General features: G+C 50.2%; 1 protein-coding gene and 1 long non-coding RNA gene across 2 annotated transcripts in view; both read right to left on the bottom strand.

Moving 5' to 3' along the window:
- HAAO (3-hydroxyanthranilate 3,4-dioxygenase) overlaps positions 1–195 on the bottom strand; it is a 79,916-nt gene extending 79,721 nt beyond the window's left edge. The window contains exon 1 of the mRNA XM_034764465.1: positions 139–195. The gene's annotated coding sequence lies outside the window, so the exon portion shown is untranslated. The remainder of the gene's footprint in view (positions 1–138) is intronic.
- A 9,957-nt stretch (positions 196–10,152) lies between these two features.
- On the bottom strand, positions 10,153–22,582 carry LOC117874392. Its single transcript, XR_004644964.1, has 3 exons — positions 22,246–22,582; positions 12,200–12,816; positions 10,153–12,093 (listed from the first exon to the last, which is right to left on the bottom strand). It is a non-coding gene; the product is annotated as an uncharacterized LOC117874392 (long non-coding RNA).
- Between the last annotated feature and the right edge of the window lie 222 nt (positions 22,583–22,804).

Genomic DNA, 22,804 nt, shown 5'->3' with positions numbered 1-22,804 from the left:
CCCCCCCCAGGACCCTACCCCCTACCTGTACCCTGACTGCCCAAAACCTTCTCCACCCCCCCCAAAAAGCCCCCCCCGTCTCTTGACTGCCCCCTCCAAAATCTCCCTGCCTCTTCTCCTACCCCCTGTCCCCCTTACCCTGCCGCTCAGAACATGGTGTTGGGCTCTGCGCGGAGCCGGACACGTGGCTGCGCTCCCCAGCACAACACACAACCCGGTCCCACCCCACCCAGTGCTGCCGGAGCGGGGCGCTGGGCTGCAGGGGAGGAGGAGCTGCCGAGGCCCGATGCAAACGGCCCAGCAGGCCGGCTGGCTCAGAATGCGGGGTGGGGCGGGGAGGAGGAGCTCTACAGCTGCTCCGGAGTCCAGCCCGGCAAGCTGCAGGGGGAAGGGCTCTGGCTGCCAGAGCCCCATGTGAGCGGCTGAATTTCCTGCAGCCCTCCCAACCACGCCTCGCTCTGCATGGGGGGGAAATCCCGGACATTTTTAGTGATTTACAAATTCCCCCCGGACGCTATTTTTAACACAAAAAGCAGGACATGTCCAGGTAAATCCGGACGAATGGTAACCCTACTCTAGTCCATCTGTGTCCTTCCCCCTTCAATCCCCACCACCGTCATCGCTGCCCCCTCCACAACCCCCACTGGCTGCTCCCCTGGCTTGCCTCGCCCTTTCACCACCTTTTGGGCCAAAAGCAGCAGCCAGTCCATATTGACTCTTTGTACAAGTGTACATAGGCGCATGTACCCCCCCCTTTGACTGCCCCCTCCTCCCCAGCTTTGCCCCTTGCTACCTGCCCCATTTGCCCCTTACAGCCTTTTGCCCCTCCCTTTGCCCCAGCCCCCCCCCCCCGCTAGCTTCAGTTTGTTTGTCTGCCTTGCCTGTTTCCCTCTATAGCTTTTGTTTGTTTGCCCCGCCCCAGCCCTGAAGCTAGCCCCTTGGTTCCTCTGCCCCACTCCTAGCCTGGTTGTTCCCCTCCCCCTGCGGCCCCCCCTTGCCCTGATTAGAACCTCCCCTCATGCACCCATGTCCCCTTCTGTGTGCTTGTGCCCATCCCATTTGGTCCCTGTTTCACTGCACCCTCTTGCCCCCATGCTGTTTCATCCCCCACTCCCCTAGTGAAACTAGAGGAGCTGGAATTCCATCCTGAGTTGCCCCCCCCACCACACACACCCTGACTACCTCCCCCCCCCGATTCAGCCCTCACCATCCGACCCCTCCTCCCCTGCCTGCAGCCTAGCGGGGAGGAGTGGTTGCCCCCATTCCCCTCCTCCCTCTGGTGTTTGTCCTCCCCCTGCTCTCATTATGGCAGGGGATGAGGCGGATGGGACCCCTCAGGCAGACCTCTCCACCCCTCCTCCGCCTGCCCCCATCAACCCCTCAGGCTTCCACCTCAACCGCTGCTGCCAAACCACCTGCTACCGCCCCCACTGGGGCACTGACAACAGCAGGCACCAGGGTGACCTCCGCTGCTGCGACGTCCCTTGCCCCCTCTGACTCTGCCCCCCCCCCCCAACCGGCAGGAAGGGCCAGGGCAAAAAGAAGGGTAAGAGTCCTGCCAAAAAGACCGGGCCCTCTATGGCAAGGGCTGCCCCACCACCAACCGCAGCATCCCTCCCCGCTGCTCCCTCCACTACCTCTACAGGTGCCCTCCCGCCTGCCGCTACATCATCTCTTCCGACCATCGCCTCCACTACCATCTATAGTGGCTGGGGCCCCTTCCCCACCTTCACCAGGAAGCATGGTGTCCGTTGCCTCCTGGTGCCCGCCTCGCCCCACGTAGAAACCTATGTGCGGGTGTTGGAGAGGGTGGTGGGGCCCATGGCCATCGTAGCGGCCTCCAAAATGTATGGAAAGGTCATCTTCTTCCTAGTGTCGCAGGCCACTGCCCAGGAGGCGGTGGAGAAAGCCCTGCTGGTGGTGGTGGGGGTCTGTCCCCCTGGAGCCGCTAGAGGACCTGGGTGTCCGGATAGTTCTGACCTCTGTCCCTCCCTTCCTTCCTTCCCAATGCCGCCCTGTCCCTCCCTCCCTCCCTCCCTTCCTAGTGCCCACCCTCTCTACCCTGGGGAAACCCATCTCCGTTGTTAGCCCTCTCCCGCTGGGCTGCAAAGATCCCGCCCTCTGTCATGCCGTCTCATTATGCCGGCAGGTGCAGCTTCAACTGCCGCCGGCGGCATGTGATGGAGAGGTGCTCATGGGGTCCTTCCTGGTCCCTTACCGGGGGCCTGCTACCGGGTGCGTTATTCCACGGGGGAGGCCCGGTGCTATCTCTGCCGGGCGATGGGGCACGTCCGGAGGGACTACCCCTTGGCCCAGCACAGGGAGGTACATCCAGGACCCCCCAACCCTGGCAGGGCACCAGTGCTGCTGGTTGCCCAGCACCCAGAGCTGCCCCTCCTCCTTCTCAACCCACCACCACTCCTGCTCGGGCCCAAGGGGTACCTTCCCCCAGCGTGCCCAGATGAGCGGGAGAGCCCCGCCTCTGCTGCTTGCAATCTGGCAGTGCCTGTGGAGGTGGGTGGGCGGGGGTACCGCCGGGTGTGGGAGGGGGCCCGTCCCAGGGGGAATCTTCCCTCCCTCATGCCACCCCACCGCTCTCCCTGAGCCATTGCCCCTGCCCCCAACCCGACCCCTGCTAGCCAGCCCCCAGATGATACCATGCAAGGTTGGGCCCTATTGCACGGGAAGTGGGGCAAGCAGAAGGCTCAAGTTTCGCTCCTTCCATCCGATGCGGAGGCCATCCAGAAGACCAGGAAGGGGGGCAACAAGGCCGAGCCTTCCACCTTGCCCATGGGTGTATTCTATCCACCGGTGCTGGCTGGGGAGGACGTGGCAGCACTGGAGAGAAGCGCCGCCCCTCCACTGGAGTGCCTTCCTGCGGAGGCTACCGATGGAGCCTCTCCTGCCCCCTTACCATCTGACATCCCTGTGAGCCCCAAGGTGAGCATCGCTTTGGGCCCTGGCGAGGAGAACCTCGGGGTGAGGGAGGTGATCTCCCTTCCATCTACGAGGAGATTGAGGCCCTAGGTCTGACCCCAGTCACCCAGGGGAAGGATGATCCTCTGCCAGCTGGCCTCAATCTAGGTGACCTTACCCTGACTCCCCTTTCCCTGTGCTCCATCCCCCAGTGCTTCCGCTCCCACCTCCAAGGAGCCCCTGGACTCTCTCACCAACCCTGCCACAGATGGCACCCCACCAGAAGCCATCGAGCCTCTTGAGGCGACGGTCAGTGCCATGCGGCCAGGACCCGAGTTACCAGGGGAATCCCTTGTAGCTGCGGGGCAGCCGACCCCCTTCCTGGGTGGGGGGAGCCCATCGCTGATTCTCCACCTACGGATGCCATGGCCACAGCACCTGCCTTCGAACACGAGCCCAGCATCACTGAGGGGTCCCCCTCCCACCCAAAAGACCCCTGAGCCCAACCGTGGGGTGACACCCCCCAGTGGCCTGGCTGCTGGGGCCCCTGGTCCCACTATCGCCCCTTTCCCTGCCCCTATTCCTGACCCCAGCCCTGTCCCTGCTCTTGATCTTTGTCCTGCCCTGATGCCAACCCCATCCTTCTCCTCTCCACCTCCCGTGATGCCATTGCCGCCCCTGGGGCTGACTCCTTAAGTTTCTCAGAGGATGACCCCCAGGGACCGGCCTTTGTATAACCCCGTTCCCACCAGGAGCTGCTCTCTTCCCTTCCCTATTAAGCTGGGATTTGAGGCGCCGCGTTGGGGGTCAGCCCCTTGCCTGCCTGTCTTGGTGGGCCACGAGGCTGTGTCAGGGGCCCCTCCAGAGGATAGCCGGTGGTCAGTGACCCCAACCCCCCATACGCTGCGAGAAGAACTGCGGGAGTTCCTTGAAGATGTCCGTGGCTCCCGTAACAAGGTGCAGCTCGCTCTCCAGCAATTGGGGGTGGGGGAGGGGGAGGAGACTTTCAACAAATCCTCCAGGCCGCGAGAGCCCTCATGGGGGAGGGTAAGAGGACCGGGAAGCAGGCCGCTGCGGCCTACCAGCGGGTCTGCCTCTTCCGTGACTCCTTACTCACCTACGGGGTAGGTCACGGTTTGTTGCGTGGCCAGACAGGGCCATGAGCATCCCTGCTGGTGAGGATCCCCCCCCCCAGCCCTCCTCATGGCACCTATCACCTTCGCAACATTGAACGCCCAGGGCTGTAGGATGGGTCTCCGCAGGAACCAGATACTCTCCTTCCTTCGGGAGGGGGGGTACTCTATGGTTTTCCTGCAGGAGACCCATACGGATCCAGCCGCCGAAGACAGCTGGTGGCTGGAATGGGGGGACAGGGTCTACTTTAGCCATCTCACAGCTCATACGGCTGGAGTGGCAACCCTGTTCTCCCCTGACCTATGGCTCAAGGTGCTGGGGGTCACCGAGGCTGTGCTGGGCCGCCTGCTACACCTCTGGGTCCATATGGAGGGGCTCATGGTCAACCTTGTTAACGTCTATGTCCCGACATCGGGCCCAGAGTGGCTGCGTTTCTATCAGCAGGCATCCGCCTTCCTCAGCACCTTTGGATCCTCGTGAGTACCTAGTCCTGGGTGGGGACTTTAACGCCACCCTCGAGGAGCGGGACTGCTTGGGGCCGAGCAGAGCCTGGCCGCCGCGGATGTCCTCCAGAAGATAGTCGACCATCACTCCCTGGTGGACATCTGACACGACCACCACCTGGACGTTTCAACTTTCGCTTTTGTCCGGTTGGCGGCCCATTGGTTGCGCCACTCCTGGTTGGACAGCATCTACTTATCGCATTTCCACCTTTCACAGGCCCACTCCTCCAGCTTCTGGTCAGCCCCATTCTCTGATCATCATTTGGCCGCCAGGACAGACTCTCTTAGCGCGGAGAGGCTGGGGCCAGCCTATTGGCATTTTAACAACAACTTGTTGGAGGATGTGGGCATCGTGACATCCTTCCGGGAGTTCTGGCTGGCCGGGCGAGGGCAGCAGTGTGCCTTTCCCTCAGTGCAGCGGTGGTGGGACCTGGGGAAGGTGCGCACCTGGTTCTTTTGCCGCGACTACATCCGGGGCAGCAGCCGATGGAGGGATGCGGCAATAGAGCAATTGAAACAGGGGGGTCTTAGAGCTGGAGAGGCGTATGGCCACCAGCCCCGAGGATCCATCCCTCTGCGGAGTGTGCCGGGAGGAGCTCTGGGCTCTCGAGGACCATTGGGCCCGGGGCGCCTTTGTTCAATCCCGCATCCGCCTCCTTCAGGAGATGGATTAAGGCTCCCGCTTCTTCTACACCCTGGAGAAAAAGAGGGGGGCCAAGAAGCACTTCACTTGCTTCCTGGCGGAGGATGGCACCCCCCTCATGGATCTGGCGGAGATGTGCGGGAGGGCCAGGGCCTTCTACGCAGGCCTTTTCTCCCCAGATGCGACTGATCCTAACACTTGCAAAATGCTCTGGGGCAGACTCCCAACGGTAAGCGCGAGCAACCGAGACTGGCTAGAGCTGCCTCTCACTCTGGCTGAGCTCTTGGAAGCCCTCCGCCACATGCCCACCAATAAATCTCTGGACATAGACGGGCTGATCGTGGAGTTCTATCACGTGTTCTGGGATGTCCTCGGCCCAGACCTACTCACCGTCTGGGCCGAGTCCTTGCAGAGTCCTTGCTTGCCTTTTTGCCGAAGAAGGGGGACCTCCGTGACTTACGGAATTGGCATCCCGTCTCACTCCTCAGGACGGACTACAAAGTCGTAGTGAAGGCCATCTCGCTGCGGCTAGGTTCCGTGCTGGTGGACGTGGTCCACCTAGACCTACACCATCCCAGGCCACACCACATTTGATAACTTGTATCTGGTCTAGGACCTCCTGGAGCTTGGGTATAGGGATGGTCTGCCATTCACCCTCCTGTCCCTGGATCAGGAGAAGGCGTTCGACAGGATGGGCCACCGGTATCTCCTGAGCACTCTGCGAACGTTTGGCTTCGGACCCCAGTTTGTGGGCTTTCTCCAGGTGCTGTACGCCTCTGCGGAGTGTCTGGTCAGGCTCAACTGGACCCTGCCTGAGCCAGTCAGTTTTGGGCGAGGAGTACAGCAGGGGTGCCCCCTCTCGGGCCAGCTGTACACTCTGGCGATCGAGCCCTTCTTCTGTCTCCTCCATTGGAGGCTGACGGGGTTGGTACTGTGAGAGCCGGAGCTGCAGTTGGTTCTGTTGGCGTACACCGCCGACGTGCTCCTGGTGGTCCAGGACCCGGGCGAATTGGCGCGGGTAGAGGCTTGCCAGGCCATCTACTCGGCAGCCTCCTCCGACTGGGTCAAGAGCTCTGGCCTGGTGGTCGGGGACTGGTGGCAGGTGAGCTCCCTTCCACCTGCGCTTCAGGCCACCCGGTGGAGGGCGGGTCTGCTGCTCTATATTGGCGTTTACCTTTCTGCCATGCATCCGTCTCCGCCGGAGAACTGGTACAGTTTAGAGGGCAGGGTGACTGAGCAGCTCTGGAAGTGGACAGGACTACTCCAATGCCTCTCCCTCTACTTGCACTTGTGACACATTATAAGAACTAAATGTCATGAAGTGCAAGTAGAGAATTTAGGTTAGATGTCAACAGGTTAGTATTGTAAGAAATCCACAGCTCCCTGGGAACTACACAGTTGTTACTACGTCAACTCAAAATGTTAGGAACCTCCTGCTACCAAAGCACAGAGCTGAAGGAGAATCTCCATTAACTGTTAACAGTACAGGGCCCTGATACTGTAGATCAGTCCTGAATCCACACAGGAGAAGGCATTGCTACATATTGCAGTATTGCCTTTGAAACCTAAAACATCAGGAATGGGGATGTACATTTTTGAACTTTCAGATGGTGCATGACTAAGCAAAATGGGGGTAATTTTTTCTTGGAGTCAAATTTTCAGAATGTGATATCTATTGCTGAATTATCCAAAGTCAGTAATACAGGTATTTGTCTTAGGCACTATCATTAGCTTGTGTATTTACTAGAATTTATATACACCTCTACCCCAATATATAATGTGATCCGATATAACACAAATTCGGAGCACTGCTTTACCGCCTTATGTCCGGGGGGGCTGCGCACTCTGGCGGATCAAAGCAAGTTCAATATAATACGTTTTCACCTATAAACGGTAAGATTTTTTTTTTTTTTTTTTTGCTCCCAAGGACAGGGTTATATGGGGTATAGGTGTATATGAATAGGCAGATTCTGATTGGGGTATATCAGTGTAAATCTGGAGTAACTCAATTGAATCCTCCCTACAAATTCCATTTGTGCATGTAAACAGAGTTCATACTGAGTACAAGGGTTTTTTGTGTGTATGAGCGCTATCATTTGTGCACACAAGTATCAGTGTGTTAAACTGTGTGTCCGTAGAATTTCATGTGCACAAATGGAGGCTGGGCTGAGGCCTTTGAAAATATAACCCTTAAAGGAGAACTGTGAAAAGTGGGAGCAGTCATACTTGAAGCAGGAATGTCCTTCTCTAGATGGGCAGACCTAGTGGACTTCACTATGTTATGTGTACATTAGAGTTCTTTTTACAAAAAATTCCCACAGTTGCTAATGCAAGCTCCACCAGTGGCAGCAATACATGGGTCCTTAGCATTTTAGCCTCCATGTAGACTCACTTCTGAATTTACCATCTTCTGTTTATGATTCTGCATAAATTTGATGGCAGAATGTGGGGCCGTGACTGGACTATCATGAAATTCTTATGGGGGAGTGCAATCTGTTATCAGCTTGTTGGGCAAACAAGAAGTGACAAACTGGTTGTGAATTATTAGGCATTGCTGTGGTCTCTTTAGTAAGTACAGATCTGTTTGTCATTCTCTGAACACCTGGGGTAGTTTCTGTTCTGTTTTCACTCTCAGTTCCTGGGGGATTTCCCATTGACTCTTATAAAGAAACAAACATATAGATGTTTTTTACCAATTTAAAAAAAAAATATTTTTGCATTGATTACAAAAATAACAGTACAAAATTTACAAGGACTTGTTACTTGTCATAGCTTAGTCTTCCTAATATTTTATATAATATGTATATGAATTAAGGGGTGGCAACATGGTTTCTGCTTAAAGCTGAATTTTACATCCTCACTGAAGTGCACATATGTGGCCAGATTAAATTGAAAATTGATATGTTAAAGGGTAAAGTGCAAATCTGAGGTAATTTGATCCAGGTGTTCCTTAGGGCTTGTCTACACAGGAAAGCTATACTGACTTTAAACCAATACAGTTACACCAGAATAACTCCCTGTGTGGACACTCTTATTCCAGTATAAGGCTGGGTCTACACTACCCGCCTGAATCGGCGGGTAGAAATCGACCTCTCGGGGATTGATTTATCGCGTCCGGTCGGGACGCGACAATCGATCCCCGAATTGACGCTCTTACTCCACCAGCGGAGGTGGGAGTAAGCGCCATCGACGGGAAGCCGCAGAGGTCAATTTTGCCGCCGTTCTCACAGTGGGGTAAGTCGGCTGCGATACGTCGAATTCAGCTACGCTATTCACGTAGCTGAATTTGCGTATCTTAAATCGACCCCCCCCCCCCCGTAATGTAGATGTAGCCTAAGAGTGTCTTTTTCCAGTTTAGCTTATGTTCTTTAAGTGGTTTAGTCTATACTGAAACAAAAAAAAGGCCATCCAAAATAAAGAGTGTCCGCACAAGGAGTTATACTGGTACACTATCCGTTTAATTATACTGGTATAGCTGGTAAACCTTTCACTTTTTTTTTTTTAAGTTGACCAATTTTTCACATGAAACGTCTGTCGCTGGAATGCCCCTAGAGAGGTGTCGTGCATGGGACCAAAAAAGAAGGTTGAGCATTTGAAACAGTAAAACTTATTAGATCTTGCAGTACTATGTTCTGCTGCAAACTGCTGGCATGTTGTACGACGAGAAAGAGACAGATCTTCCATTCAACTACACTTTAACTCAGGGAAAGTGCACTGGGCTAGGAAATAGGACAGCATTTTTACAGTAATCTCTTCTGTGATAATGTTTTTTGTGTACTTTGTAACCTTATTATTGGCCAAAATCTAATCTTTCTCCTTTACGGCAGGCAACTATCATTCCTTCTACTTTCAGGTAAGAAAACTGAGAGGTTGCACAAGGTCACTTTCAACACAGCTGGAATCAGAACCTAGGTGTCTAATGTGACAGAGCCAAATCTCTTCCAATTAGCCACATATCTTTTCAAAATAAATAGCCTAGATCGATGTGTGATGGGTTAGATCACAGAAACCCCCTTGGGAGCTGCCAACTGATGTGCCAAGACTACTTCTGCCCCTGCTTTCCTGCCCTGTCAGCTTAGGATTTCAGTGCCCTGCCTGGTTTGAGCCAGACTCGCTAGCCTGCTGCAAACCCAGACCTAGGTCTGAATCACGTCCCCTAACAGCTGTAGGATTGACTGAAAGCAGCTTACAGAAGTGTTCTTATCTGTAACGCTCAAATGTCCAACTCTCAGTGGGGTCTAAACGCACATAAATCCATTTTACCCTGTATAATGCTTATACAGGGTAAACTCATAAATTGTTCTCCCTCTATAACGCCGATAGAGAGAGATGCACAGCTGTTTGCCCCCTCACCCAGGTATTAATACATACTCTGGGTTAATTAATAAGTAAAAAGTGATTTTATTAAATACGGAAAGTAAGATTTAAGCGATTCCAAGTAATAACAGACAGAACAAAGTAAATTACCAAGTAAAATGAAATAAAACCCACAAATCAAAGTCTAATACAGTAATACAACTGAGTACAGATAAAAACCTCACCAGTAAGCTTCCTTTTACAGACTAGTCTCCTTCTAGTCTGGGTCCAGCAATCACTCACATGCCCTGTGGTTATTGTCCTTTGTTCCAGTTTCTTTCAGATAGCCGCACCACCCCTAAGGATATCTCTTTAGCCAGCTGAAGACAAAATGGAGGGGTCTCCCATGGATTTAAATAGACTTTTTCTTATGCGTGGAGACTCTCTCCCATGCAAAGTCCAGCTCCAAGATGGAGTTTTGGAGTCACATGGGCAAGCCACATGTCCATGCATGATTCAGAACTACAGGTAGCAGCCATTAAATTAAATGCTACCTTGAACGTCCTCAAGTAGACTTCTTATGTGGATTGGGGCATTCCAAGATCCATTGTTCCTTAAGTGCTTCTTGAGTGGGCACTTAACTTCGCAAATTCCTTTCTAAAGAAGCTGACCAAATGCCTTACAAAGCTTACTTAGAAATCAAGCAAGTATACAGCCAATGTTCATAACTTCAAGTACAAAAATGATATGTGTACAAACAGGATGAACAGATTCATTAGACCATAACCTTTACAGAGATATGTTACATGGCACAGGTAGCATAAAACATATTCCAGTTACATCATATTCCCATAAAGCATTATGGGATATATTGTCACACTATGATTTTGGCTATGCTATCTGTAGCTATTGTTCTAATCACACTAGTCCACATTTCTTTCACTGAGCCAGGATACCCTAGCTACAAGAGAATATACCCATCTTTTTGTGAGAGCTATCAGAAGCCTCAACAACCTTACTCATTCAAATCTTTATAGAAAAAAGAGGACATTTACTTACCAAAATCTTCATTGACAAGGACTCAGTTAAGGTCTCCTCACATATTCCTGAAATGAATGTTAGCATTATAAGAAAAAACAAATCACAAACTTAGGAAAACCAGGAAATGCACAGTTAAGGTGCTGCTTTACACACCTATTAACGGGCTCTAGGCACCAGCAAACCAAGCACGTACTAGGGGTGGCACAATTCCAGGGGCGGCACTCGGAGAGGTTTTTTTTTTTTTTTGCTTTGGCATTGGCAAAAACCTAGAGCCGGCCCTGCCTATTAAGAACTGGGAACATCACAGTACCTAACACTTCCTGACAAGAAGTGCCATTTTTCCTGTGTCCAACATAACTCCAATCCAGGACTCCCTGATGGGTATGTCTAGACTAGAGTTTGGGGGCCTGCTTTAGTTTGAGTTAATTGATTGCCAATTAACTTGATAAGTAGTAGTACCACATGTGTAAAGTCTACTCTAGATGCTCCACAAACATGTGGTCCAGGCCACAATGCTATGTCAACATTGTGAATAGGTGTAATCACTGATCAGCACAGCTGTACATGAAAAGCCCCTACTGGAGATGCAGTTATACTGGCAAAGCTGTGCTTTTGCTGGTATCGTGTGTTTCTCCTGGGGGTGGGAGGAGGGGAGAGAAGGTGGTAAGGGTGAAAGAGTAGCGTGGAGGGGGCTGAAATAAGTATGCTGGCAAAAGCAGTTTTGCCAGTATTAGCTGCATCTGCACTAGGCATGCTTTGCTAGTATAGTACAGTGGTATAGCTATACCAGCAAAGCACTTCTATTGTAGACGTGGCCTAGGACTCAGCCTAGGGTAAGCCAACAGTCTTAGTATCCTGGAACAAATGTTTGTTATACACCTGCATACATGTTGATGTCATGGCAACCAACAAACATTTCATTCAACCTGAAGTAACACACCAACAAATATTTGTGGAGTGTTTGGACTAGCATTTACAATTACTAACTAACTAACTCAGGTTAATTTGGAATCAGTTAACATGGGTTAAACTCTAGTCTAGACAGCCCCGCTGTGGCCTGTTACCGGCTTTAATATAAGGAGTAATTGCAACAGAGATGATACTGAATGCATGGAACTGCCTCTCTGCCTATTTTCCAGCTGCACAATAACAATTAAAGAGGTTAAGAATGCATTAGGGAATTTCCAACAATTAGTTTCTTGCAGTTCAGGCAAATATTCCCCAATCCCAGAAGAATGATAGAAGAAGGCTCTAGCTTTCCAAAACCACTTTTAGTGGAAATTAGTTAGTCATCAGTGGCCACTTAGAAAAGCAATGCTCATCTTTAAGAGGATTTAAATTTGTCAGGAAAATTTTCTGCTCAATCTACTGTACTACAAAGAGGAATGGAAAAACTGGCTACTTATCAACAGCAAATGAATATTACTATCTTTATAGTATAAATATTACTAATTTAATGATGTGGGCTTTCCCCCCTTAAATTTTGAAATATAACAGCAGTCACTTTACCGCTGTCCGTGATATATCCATGTGGGAGGCACTGAAACCATCGAAGTGCACCTAGAAGTCAGCCACATAAAATAATGATTTTATGGCCGCTATATAATAGCGACAAGCACCAAAAGGTCCTGTTTTTATGCTTTGATGTAATTCATCATGTCCTCACCTTATCAAGAGTACAAAGTCTTCAGCATAAGGTGTTCAGAGTATTGGACATACAAAAATGGATTAAATTAACTATTTGCTATAATAGCTTCCATTTTTGGCTTCCCATTCTGTAAACTCAATAGTGGAAAGGGGCACTGATATGAAATGATTAATAACTTTGTAAATTAAGTCACATATAATAATTAGCCAAACGGGGAGAAACAGAAACAATATCAAGGAACAAAATGGACACCAGGTAGAATCAAGCACATGGGTTTATTATGCACTGGGCTGGCGGAGTGGCGCTTTGCTTATTAGGCTCAGAGACCCTGCCAAATAATTAACTATAATGAATTATATGGAATTTTTATGGGTGGAGGGAAATGACAGGGTAGGAGGTCCCGAGCACCTGGATAGGTCTAGCAGCGAGACAAGATAAGCACAGTAGCCAATAGTCTAAAAATTACATAATGTCTCTGCCCATGGTTTCAAGTTAACATATGACATATTGTTAGTACACAGGTGTTTTCCTTTAAACAGTGTATAAAGTGTATTAGTACAAAATATGTATGTTGAATTCCAATTTGGGATCCATAGGAATGAGGTAGCCCTTCTGATTGTCCAACAGGTACATTCCTGGGGGTTAAAGCAAAAAGACATTAAAAAGTAAATGGCCATAGAAATTGTCTTTCAAGTTGCCCATTATGTTTCTAAAGGCAGACACTGGTATCTGGGAGGGAAAAGGAAGGATGTCATATTTTATACTGACATGCTTGAACCTCTTCCATGAACCGAAGGTTGGTATGCGGGGAGGGCATGGCTCTCTTTTCTTGCAGCGGAGTGGACACAGACAGACACAGGGCCCCTTTCAATCTTTTGGTCTGTTTGCAGCTTCAAATAAGAGTGCCAATTATTGCTCCCCATCTGGCATTTTGCTGACCATGCTTATCTTAGTAAAAAGCAAGGTTGTCTCTTGTTTGTTCTGCTTCTCTGAGGTAATACTGTTCACTGTTTGCTAAGCCTCTCGGCCTCTTGACCAAACTCTGGACTTCAGGCCTGTAAAAAGTTGCTGACATAGCCTGTTTCAGGATTTTACATACACAGCTCATGGATTTTGGCCCTTCAAATAGATGCTGACATGTTGCTTTATTTACTTGTTTGGAAACATGGGTATTTAAAAAGAGCAACACACAACCTTCTGCATACCCGTTTCTTTTTACAGAAGACTGCTAACATCATACTGAGGCATGTGGAATTATTCAAAAATCAATTGCTCAGCAGCCATGAAAATGTCAGTTTCATGATCTTTATATGGCAGACATAGGCTAAGTTTAATTGGCCTCAGCAGATATTTGCATGTTAGTGATGCTCCATTACTGTTATAGGACGAGACATGACATAAGAATAGTTCACTTTTTTCATCAACAATTAAACATTGTCAGATTACTGCTCTGTTAGAGCTGAGACAGTTCTATTGGCTTTGCCAGTTATAGTATTAGAAAGTGCCTTCCTCATTACTGCTGTTGATGGGGGGGCGGGCGGAGAGAGAAATGAAGAATTCTGACATGTCACACTAGCCACTATTGCTACCACTAAGGAACAACAAGCAGGCAAAGCTCCATTTGCCTGGGAACCAATGAAGTATTTACACCTTAGCAAGTGGCAGACGTCAATTTAAAAGAAAATAAAAAAGCAGATCTCCAACCACTTTGACATACTGACTCAGAGTGACAGTTTCATATGAATTTGTTAGTCTCTAAGGTGCCACAAGGACGGCGAACAGCAGAGGCTAACAGTGGGAGTTTGCCTGGGAGCTGTCTGAGAGGAGGTACGCTAAGTGCTGCATTAGGGGGGCTATGTTGGTGGGCCTTGAGTGGGCCTGACTGGTATATAAGGGCAGTCAGCAGCGAACCAGCTGAGCGGCAAACAGCAGAGGCTAACAGCGGGAGTTTGCCTGGGAGTTCGCTTGGGGAGAGCGCACTGAGGCTTTCATCTGCAGGTTTCTCTGAGTAGTTCCTGCAACAGTTGAGGAAGTTATTAAGAGGACGGTGATATGGAAGGTGAGCGATCAGCTGTTGTAACCTGCACAGGTTGTGCCATGTTTGTCTTTCTTCCACAGGACAGAAGCGACTTTGTCTGTACAAAGTGCAAGCTGGTCTCCATATTGGAAGAGAAGGTTCGAGGGCTGGAGAAACGAGTATCGACTCTGCGTTGCATAAGGGAAAATGAAGATTTCCTGGACAGATGTCAGGAGATGCTTCTACGGCCACAATGTTCTGAAGATTCAGAGCAGGTGCAGCAGGGACAGAAGGATTGTGAAGAGGTTTGGCAGCATGTGACCTCCAGAAGGAGAAAGAGGAGCATCCATGCACCAGCAATGGAGATACAGGTGAGCAATCGTTTCCATGTTCTCTCTACAGGTACTAATGCGGAGAGTGGACTAGATGACCCATCTGAGGGAAGGGAGCAGAAGGAGACTCCACCGATTGGAAGGCAAAAGATGCACTGTCCTAGGGATGGGGGTTCCACGACCACCACTCCCAAGAGGAGGAGGAGGGTGGTGGTGGTTGGGGACTCCCTCCTCAGGGGGACTGAGTCATCTATCTGCCGCCCCGACCGGGAAAACCGAGAGGTCTGCTGCTTGCCAGGAGCTAGGATACACAATGTGATGGAGAGACTGCCGAGACTCATCAAGCCCTCGGATCGCTACCCCTTCCTGCTTCTCCACGTGGGCACCAATGATACTGCCAAGAATGACCTTGAGCGGATCACTGCAGACTACGTGGCTCTGGGAAGAAGGATAAAGGAGTTTGAGGCGCAAGTGGTGTTCTCGTCCATCCTCCCTGTGCAAGGAAAAGGCCGGGGTAGAGACCGTCGAATCGTGGAAGTCAATGAATGGCTACGCAGGTGGTGTCGAAGAGAAGGCTTTGGATTCTTCGACCATGGGATGGTGTTCCAAGAAGGAGGAGTGCTAGGCAGAGACGGGCTCTACCTAACGAAGAGAGGGAAGAGCATCTTCGTCAGCAGGCTGGCTAACCTAGTGAGGAGGGCTTTAAACTAGGTTCACTGGGGGAAGGAGACCAAAGCCCTGAGGTAAGTGGGGAAATGGGATCCTGGGAGGAAGCACAAGCAGGAGAGCGCAAGAGGGGAGGACTTCTCGCTCATGCTGAGAAAGAGGGACGATCTATGAGTTATCTTAAGTGCCTATACACAAATGCAAGAAGCCTGGGAAACAGGCAGGGAGAACTGGAAGTCCTGGCACAGTCAGGGAACTATGATGCGATTGGAATCTTGGTGGGATAACTCACATGACTGGAGTACTGTCATGGATGGATATAAACTGTTCAGGAAGGACAGGCAGGGCAGAAAAGGTGGGGGAGTTGCGTTGTATGTAAGAGAGCAGTATGACTGCTCAGAGCTCTGGTATGAAACTGCAGAAAAACCTGAGAGTCTCTGGATAAAGTTGAGAAGTGTGAGCAACAAGGGTGATGTCGTGGTTGGAGTCTGCTATAGACCACCAGACCAGGGGGATGAGGTGGACGAGGCTTTCTTCTGGCAACTAGCAGAAGTTGCTAGATCGCAGGCCCTGGTTCTCATGGGAGACTTTAATCACCCTGATATCTGCTGGGAGAGCAATATAGCGGTGCACAGACAATCCAGGAAGTTTTTGGAACGTGTAGGGGACAATTTCCTGGTGCAAGTGCTGGAGGAACCAACTAGGGGCAGAGCTTTTCTTGACCTGCTGCTCACAAACAGGGAAGAATTAGTAGGGGAAGCAAAAGTGGATGGGAACCTGGGAGGCAGTGACCATGAGATGGTCGAGTTCAGGATCCTTACACAAGGAAGAAAGGAGAGCAGCAGAATACGGACCCTGGACTTTAGAAAAGCAGACTTTGACTCCCTCAGGGAACAGATGGGCAGGATCCCCTGGGAGAATAACATGAAGGGCAAAGGGGTCCAGGAGAGCTGGCTGTATTTTAAAGAATCCTTATTGCGGTTGCAGGAACAAACCATCCTGATGTGTAGAAAGAATAGTAAATATGGTAGGCGACCAGCTTGGCTAAACAGTGAAATCCTTGCTGATCTTAAACGCAAAAAAGAAACTTACAAGAAGTGGAAGATTGGACAAATGACCAGGGAGGAGTATAAAAATATTGCTCAGGCATGCAGGAGTGAATTCAGGAAGGCCAAATCACACTTGGAGTTGCAGTTAGCAAGAGGTGTTAAGAGTAACAAGAAGGGTTTCTTCAGGTATGTTAGCAACAAGAAGAAAATCAAGGAAAGTGTGGGCCCCTTACTGAATGAGGGAGGCAACCTAGTGACCGAGGATGTGGAAAAAGCTAATGTACTCAATGATTTTTTTGCCTCTGTCTTCACGAACAAGGTCAGCTCCCAGATTGCTGCACTGGGCAGTACAGTATGGGGAGAAGATGGCCAGCCCTCTGTGGAGAAAGAAGTGGTTCGGGACTATTTAGAAAAACTGGACGTGCACAAGTCCATGGGGCCGGATGCGCTGCATCCGAGGGTGCTAAAGGAGTTGCTGGGTGAGATTGCAGAGCCATTAACCATTATTTTTGAAAACTCATGGCGATCGGGGGAGGTCCCAGATGACTGGAAAAAGGCTAATGTAGTGCCCATCTTTAAAAAAGGGAAGAAGCAGGATCCGGGGAACTACAGGCCAGTCAGCCTCACCTCAGTCCCTGGAAAAATCATGGAGCAAGTCCTCAAGGAATCAATTATGAAACATTTAGAGGAGAGGAAAGTGATCAGGAACAGTCAGCATGGATTCACCAAGGGGAAGTCGTGCCTGACTAACCTAATTGCCTTCTATGATGAGATAACTGGCTCTGTGGATGAGGGGAAAGCAGTGGATGTGTTATTCCTTGACTTTAGCAAAGCTTTTGATACGGTCTCCCACAGTATTCTTGCCCCCAAGTTAAAGAAGTATGGGCTGGATGAATGGACTGTAAGGTGGATAGAAAGCTGGCTAGATCGTCGGGCTCAACGGGTAGTGATCAATGGCTCCATGTCTAGTTGGCAGCCAGTTTCAAGCGGAGTGCCCCAAGGGTCAGTCCTGGGGCCGGTTTTGTTTAATATCTTTATTAATGATCTGGAGGATGGTGTGGACTGCACTCTCAGCAAGTTTGCAGATGACACTAAACTAGGAGGCGTGGTAGATACACTAGAGGGTAGGGATCGGATACAGAGGGACCTAGACAAATTAGAGGATTGGGCCAAAAAAAAACCTGATGAGGTTCAACAAGGACAAGTGCAGAGTCCTGCACTTAGGATGGAAGAATCCCATGCACTGATACAGACTAGGGACCGAATGGCTAGGTAGCAGTTCTGCAGAAAAGGACCTAGGGGTCACAGTGGACGAGAAGCTGGATATGAATCAACAGTGTGCTCTTGTTGCCAAGAAGGCTAACGGCATTTTGGGCTGTATAAGTAGGGGCATTGCCAGCAGATCGAGGAATGTGATCGTTCCCCTTTATTCGACATTGGTGAGGCCTCATCTGGAATACTGTGTCCAGTTTTGGGCCCCACACTACAAGAAGGATGTGGAAAAATTGGAAAGAGTTCAACGGAGGGCAACAAAAATGATTAGGGGTCTGGAGCACATGACTTATGAGGAGAGGCTGAGGGAACTGGGATTGTTTAGTCTCCAGAAAAGAAGAATGAGGGGGGATTTGATAGCAGCCTTCAACTACCTGAAGGGGGGTTCCAAAGAGGATGGAGCTCAGCTGTTCTCAGTGGTGGCAGATGACAGAACAAGGAGCAATGGTCTCAAGTTGCAGTGGGGGAGGTCCAGGTTGGATATTAGGAAAAACTATTTCACTAGGAGGGTGGTGAAACACTGGAATGCATTACCTAGGGAGGTGGTGCAGTCTCCTTCCTTGGAGGTTTTTGACAAAGCCCTGGCTGGGATGATTTAGTTGGGAATTGGTCCTGCTTTGAGCAGGGGGTTGGACTAGATGACCTCTTGAGGTCCCTTCCAACCCTGATATTCTATGATTCTATGATACTCCTGTTCTTTTTGCGGATACAGACTAACACGGCTGCTACTCTGAAAAAAGTTTCATATGACTTTCTCTAAGCAGTTGCCTCCTCTGCAACTTCTGATTCATTAGAGAGCTGAGGCCTTTTGAGCAGCGGCGTATTATCGCCTAGGCCGACAAGGCCTAAGACTAGGGCGGCAAATTTATAATAGCATTTTTGTAATGGCGGCATCAGTGACGCCGCGATTCTACCAATCATCGCGCGTATTGAAACCACCAATGATGGCACGACGCCATTTAGTAAACATACTCGTGAGAATCCTAAACGTTAATAATATGACCGGAAGGAAGAAATGAAGCAGTTCTCAGTTTTGGATCCATGCGCGGTACCGCGCTACAAGCGAAATTGCGCTATACAGACATGCGTTCAAGCAAAGGTCGGCTGTACTTGTAATTTTATTTATAATAAAACTTGTAAATGTTCAATTATTTTAATGATATTTAGATTAATTTTAGTTCAAATGAATTTGTAAAAAAACTAAAACAATTCATATGGGGCCCGGGGCGGCAATTATTTCAGGGCCTAGGGGCAGCAAAATCATTAATCTGCCACTGCTTTTGAGACTTGTTTTCATGTAGGCAAGGTGCTTCTAATTTGCACACGATACAGCTATTTTGCTGTCAATAATGTCATAAGCATTATTAAAAAATTAGAGGGAACACTGGAGTACACAGTTGGAATATATTTTTATGTCCATGTGCGGAATTAAATTTGTTATGTGCACCAATATGGAGGTGATGTGTGGCAGGGGAGGAGCCGAGGGGTTCGGAGTGTGGGAGGGGGCTTCAGGCTGGGGCAGAAGATTGGACTGCAGGGGGGTTGAGGGCTCTGGCTGGGGGTGCAGGCTCTGGGGTGGGGCTGGGGATGAGGGGCTTGGGGTGCAGGCTGCCCTGGGGCTGTGGCGGGGAGAGAGGACTCTCCCCAGCCCTCTCTTGCCGCAGCCGGTCAAGGCTGGGTGAGAGGCACCTCTCCCTGGTGGTGGCAGTTCCGGCGGCAGGGCTGTGCTGGCCCGGGGAGGAGCGCCTCTCCCCACCTGTGTGGCCCTGGATAGCCTGCTGCACACCTGCGCAGCTTAGAGGGAATTTAGGTGTACTCTATTGCAACAGAGAAAACAGGCAATTACTGCAACTGACCTCTCGCTGGTGGTGGGTGGGAATAGGATACAGAGCTTTTTGGCAAAGTTGTGATCAATATATCTTAGGCCAGGTTTACACTACCAACTGACATCGGTATAATTACATTGCTCAGGGGTGTGAGAAGTCCACACCTCTGAGTGACACAATTATACCAATCAAATCCCTGATATAAACAGCGCTATGTTAATGGTCGACACGGGTATCGCCTTTCACAAAGGTGGATTAAGTGAGCTAACAGGAGAAGCTCTCTGTCAGTGTAGTAGCGTCTTCACTGCACAGCTGCAGCCTTTTAAGTGTAGCCTAGGGATGTAAATAATGTGTAAAAACAGTAACCGTGTAACCAATTAAAATTCTATCGGTTACACGGTTAAATGTTTACCCTGGGAACTAGTGGCATGGGGGGTGCTGCAGCACCCCCACGTTTTATGTGGGGTTCTGCTGCTATCCCTGCACCTGGGGATCCCCGCTGCCGCCGTCTGCGCCAACATCCTGGCTTCCAGCCCCATGCCCGGGGCTCTGCTGCTGCCTGGCATCTTGCCGCCGGGGTCCCAGGTGCTGGGATGGACCCCGGGTGCAGGGCCGATAGCCTGGAGGAACTCCGGGTGCGTTGGGTGCCAGGCAGCAGTAGGGTGGCAGCCGGGACCCTGAGCACGGGGCCGACAACCAGGATGGACCCTGGCAGCTGGGACAGACCCCAGCCAAGGGGTTGGCAGCCAGGAGGGACCTCGGCCATGGGACCAGGATTCGGGCAGCAGCAGAGCCCCAGCATGGTGTCACAGCTGGGATGCCAGGTGCGCAGGGATGCCAGGAGGCAGCAGAGCCCTGGGCATGGGGGCTGGGAGGGACCCCGAGCAAGCGGGGTGGCAGCTAGGATCCTGGGTGCAGGAGGGCAGCCGGGACCCTGGGTGGAGTTTAACTGTTAACAGAAACAGATAAATATCAAGCTTATCAGTTAAACTCTTACATCCCTAGTGTAGACTTGTCCTTAGTCTCAGCCAACAGGAGATGCTCAGAAATAGTTATTTATCTTACAATTTTATTCTGCCAACCATCACTGCCACATATTTGAGTGCCTTCCCCATAAAATCATTAGCAGCAGTGAAGTACCTAATGGACTTCTCAGTGTTTCTGGCCCTTTTGGGGTAAAAACTCTGCTTGGGGTATTTTGTTTTTGTTGGTTGTTCCTTTCGTATATCACCTGCTTTCTCAAAGACTAAGGGTGGGTAGAATTTAGCTCAATGGGCTTTAAACTATTGGCATGTATTCTGGGGGATGTAATTTAAGAGCCTACTCAAGCTCCCACTGTAGTCAAGAAGAGCTCTTTGTAGCTCAAAAGATTGGTTCTTTCACCAAGTGGGTCCAATAACATATATTCACCCATCCTGTCTCTCTCACACCCTGGGGCCAACATGGCTACATCAATACTGCAAAAAACAATGGAAGTCTGTCATTGACTTGAATTGGGCAGGATCAGGCTTTTAAATATTTTCTTATTTTATACAACTCCAGCAACTTCTGAGCATCTGTCTTGGAAGTTATTTGAAAATGTTTTCTTTTTTCCCAAAAAGGTGAAGTATCTAATTATTTCTGGTCACCCAAAGGTTTTTGGGGGACAGAAAAGGAACATGAAATGGCAAGGGGTGTAAATGGGCATGATGAACTAGTTAATTGTATCCTTCTCATCCTCTGCCTTTCCTCACCCCACAAACAAGAGAAGCATAAATTAAAGTTGCCTTTGGGGAGTTGGAAGGTTCACCTGATAACAGTGACAATTCATAAATGACAATTTTTGTAGAGAGTCCAAGAATCCACTGAACAAGACGACTGGATTACTTTCTCACCCTCTGAGACTTTGTCTACACACATACATTCTTACACCTAGTGGCAGTGTAGCTTTGGCAATTCTAACAATGGTGGATGTGCTAGTGTAGACAAGTTAGAGTCTCTGAGGTGGTTTAGATGACACGAAACAGTGATAAAAATGCCAAAGGCTACTTCATCCCAGTGACAGAGCAATAATGGGAGAATTTCCTCACATCCTTGGTGTAGATGAATCTCATTAGCACTGAATTCACTAAAAATGTTAACTTGCTCTAGGAGTGCCTCAGACTACAAAGATTCTTCTAATTCTCAGTGTAATGCATGCTTTCAGGACTCTAATAGGCAGAGCAAAGCAGGAAGTGATTATGGAGAGAACCACTATCTTTGGTTTTGAGGTTTGTTTTGTTTTTAAAATAAGGTTGCTCTGGACTGTGTGGTTAATTTAGCCTGTTTCATCATTTGTTTTGGTAGGAAAAACTAAATTCAGAATTAAGGAGAATAATGTCCAGATACATAGGCCACTTCAATGCTGCCCAAATGTTGGGCCAATAAACCTTAAACCAGCAATGAAATATTTTATTTGCATATATAACAAAGAAATTCTTTGTTCAGAGTCCAATTCTTCTCTCTTCTAGTTAATGGGAGCAGTAGCAGTTTCTTAGTCCCTTATGGTGTTAAAAGACTGTGCAAAGAGAAAATAAAGTTAAAAAACCAACCAACAGCCCCCCTAAATATCCCTCCCCACCCAAAAAAAAAAAAAAAAATCCACAACCAACCACAAACCAAGCAAACAGCAAGGCTATGGAAAGGACACGGTCCAGGAGTAGGCCTCAGAAGTAATGCCTAACTCACAGTGCCTACCTGCACCGCGACACAAGTTTGCAAAGTCGTTTAAGGCGAAGAATGGTGTGGGGGAACCCCGCAAAGTATAAAACGTGATTCTCTCTGACTGGGCCTGGGATGTATTTCGCTCCCTGCCCTAAGGGGCTGCTGCTGGAGGGAGATGTGGGAAATTTCAGAAGATTTCCTCTCCGGAAAAGAAACTCACCCAAAGCCTGGTGTGCAAGAGCAGACATCAGTGACACTGCAGGCTGCCGGCAGGGGAAATAGCTGAGAGGAACCGGGCCGCTGCAGAGCACAGCGAGCTGCCCAGGGGAGCGGGGCCACTAGCGGGATCTAGGTCCCGGCTCGTTCCCCCGTGGAGCCGGAACTATGTCACAGCGGGCTCGCTGCTCTGCACCACGCTAGGCCCCGCACGGCACGGGAGCTTAGCCAGGGGCGCTACAGCGGGGTGCAGAGCTGCCAGGTGCCCGACACCCCGCGGCTAAAGGGGACAGCCGAGCACCGCGCTGCCCCAGCCCCCCTTGCACCGCCCCGCGGCCGAGCACCGCGCTGCCCCAGCCCCCCTTGCACCGCCCCGCGGCCGAGCACCGCGCTGCCCCAGCCCCCTTGCACCGCCCCGCGGCCGAGCACCGTGGTGCAGCAGCACCCTTGCAGCGCCCCCCAGTGCACCAGCCCGCCTTGCAGCGCCCCACAGCCAGGCACCACGCTGCAAAGTCCCCCCTTGTAGCGCCCCGCAGCCGTGCACCGGGGGGAACCGACACTGT

The sequence above is a fragment of the Trachemys scripta genome, chromosome 3 (genome assembly GCF_013100865.1).
Source record: "Trachemys scripta elegans isolate TJP31775 chromosome 3, CAS_Tse_1.0, whole genome shotgun sequence".
Lineage (NCBI taxonomy): Eukaryota > Metazoa > Chordata > Testudines > Emydidae > Trachemys > Trachemys scripta.
The sequence above is the reverse complement of the archived record's forward strand: the minus strand, read 5'-3'. Positions and strand labels throughout refer to the sequence as shown.